Here is a 2,500-nt window from a genome sequence, read left to right on the forward strand (position 1 = left end):
CGCCCCCCTAGTGGGGCGTGCCCCCCAGTTTGGGAACCAATGCCCCTATAGGCTACAGCTACATGATTATGCTTCACTGTTTATTCTTTCTTGAATACATTTTGGGCAGAGTTTATCATCAAATCGCTACCTCATTGCAAGAGGGTCGTAACTCCAAATTCCTGATTTTTCAGGAGACGGATTTGAAAGTTGCTAAGTCCTATGAATTTGATGTTCTCTAAAAATCTTCTTAGTGCCATCTCCCGGCCGCTAATTCACCTAGATTTACGACTCTTTTACCAAAAGATGCAGAATCAATTCGGCAATCTTGTAGACGCATTTGAAAGTTGCTAAGTCCTATGAATTTGATCATGTTTCACAAATCTTCTTAGTGCCATCTCTCGGCCGCTAATTCACCTAGATTTACGACTCTTTTACCAAAAGATGCAGAATCAATTCGGCAATCTTGTACACCATATAACTCAAAACTAGCAAATTTGGAGTTACGACCCTCTTGCAATGAGGTAGCGAAATGATCAGGCTCCCATTGATAGCTATGAACTGCTCCCCCGTTGCCTATGCTTAATAACAGTCCATTTACTGATTCCGTAGTCAACCTATTTCTTGTGTCTGTCTTTATTAGTTTGACCTGAGAAAATATTCTCTCCGCTGCAGGAGAAGAATTATTATTATTATTACTATCCAAGCTACAACCCTTGTTGGAAAAGCAAGATGCTATAAGCTCAGGGGCTCCAACAGGGAAAAATAGCCCAGTGAGGAAAGGCAATTATTATTATTATTATTATTACTATCCAAGCTACAACCCTAGTTGGAAAAGCAAGATGCTATAAGCTCAGGGGCTCCAACAGGGAAAAATAGCCCAGTGAGGAAAGGCAATTATTATTATTATTATTATTATTATTATTATTACTATCCAAGCTACAACCTTAGTTGGAAAAGCAAGATGCTATAAGCCCAGGGGCTCCAACAGGGAAAAATAGCCCAGTGAGGAAAGGAAATAAGGAAATAAATAAATGAAGAGAACAAATTAACAATAAATCATTCTAAAATAAGTAACAACGTCAAAACAGACATGTCATATATAAACTATTAACTCACTCACTCACTCACTCACTCCACTGGCTGCGGGCCTCCATGGCTCTTTGCCGCCGCTACAAGAAGCTTCCAACGACCACGGTCCTGCGCAAAATCCCACCAATCCCCCGGATCATCCACTCCAAGCTTTATCATGTCCCTTTTTATATTATCAGACCATCTCATACGGGGTCTTCCTGGAGGTCGTCTGCCCTCTGGTTGTCCTCTAGTAATCTGGCTTATCAGTCTATCCTCATCGGTCCTGGCCACATGTCCTGCCCACCTCAGTCTCTGTGCCATAATTGTGCTTGTTATCAGGGGTACTTCTGTCATTTCTCTCAGTTCATTGTTATGTCTTCTTCTCCATTGCCCCATCTCCACATCAAAGACCGGTCCACATATCCTTCTCAAGATTCCGTTTTCAAACACTTCCAACCTTCGTTCCAGATCCCTTGTCAGCCTCCAGGTTTCACAGCCATACGTTAACACGGGTCTAATAATAGTTGTATAGGTGTTCACCTTTGTTCTCCTTGATAAGATATTGCTGTTGAGAACTTTGGCTAAAGCCCAACCACATCTGGCTGCCGCTGCTATTCTTAATTTGACCTCTTCCTCTACTCTATTTTCAACTGTAACTGTTGAACTATTAACAACATCAAAAACAAATATGTCATAAATAAACTATAAAAAGACTCATGTCCGCCTGGTCAACAAAAAAGCATTTGCTCCAACTTTGAACTTTTGAAGTTCTACTGATTCAACTACCCGATTAGGAAGATCATTCCACAACTTGGTCACAGCTGGAATAAAACTTCTAGAGTACTGCGTAGTATTGAGCCTCATGATGGAGAAGGCCTGGCTATTAGAATTAACTGCCTGCCTAGTATTACGAACAGGATAGAATTGTCCAGGGAGATCTGAATGTAAAGGATGGTCAGAGTTATGAAAAATCTTATGCAACATGCATAATGAACTAATTGAACGACGGTGCCAGAGATTAATATCTAGATCAGGAATAAGAAATTTAATAGACCATAAGTTTCTGTCCAACAAATTAAGAGAGAATCAGAATTAGGCAGAACTAAAAGACATGACATAAACTTGGACATATTTGGGAACAAAGGTGTTCCATTACTACTTTTAAGTTTTTGAACTCAGCGGGGTTATTGGAAGTAGTCAATGATTCTTCATGAAAAGTAAGTGACCGCCATCCATTATTGCACACATTGTATTGTGATTCACGAATGAGCTGAATATAAGCCGCAGGACGTGTTCACTCCTGCCTCCACCCCCCAAACCCCAACTTAAACAGTTAGTCTACCATATGATTGGGAGCAATGTAGTATTTAGGAGCTTTGATTGATTTTAACTTTTTGTAAAAAAAAAAATAATGACATTATTATTATTATTACTTGCTAAGCTACAA

General features: G+C 39.9%; 1 protein-coding gene across 1 annotated transcript in view; it reads left to right on the forward strand.

The window, feature by feature from the left end:
- LOC137618230 (tigger transposable element-derived protein 1-like) overlaps positions 1–2,500 on the forward strand; it is a 336,843-nt gene that overhangs the window by 172,377 nt on the left and 161,966 nt on the right. The gene's annotated exons all lie outside the window — the stretch shown is intronic.

This window comes from Palaemon carinicauda, chromosome 24 (assembly GCF_036898095.1).
Source record: "Palaemon carinicauda isolate YSFRI2023 chromosome 24, ASM3689809v2, whole genome shotgun sequence".
Taxonomy (NCBI): Eukaryota; Metazoa; Arthropoda; class Malacostraca; order Decapoda; family Palaemonidae; genus Palaemon; species Palaemon carinicauda.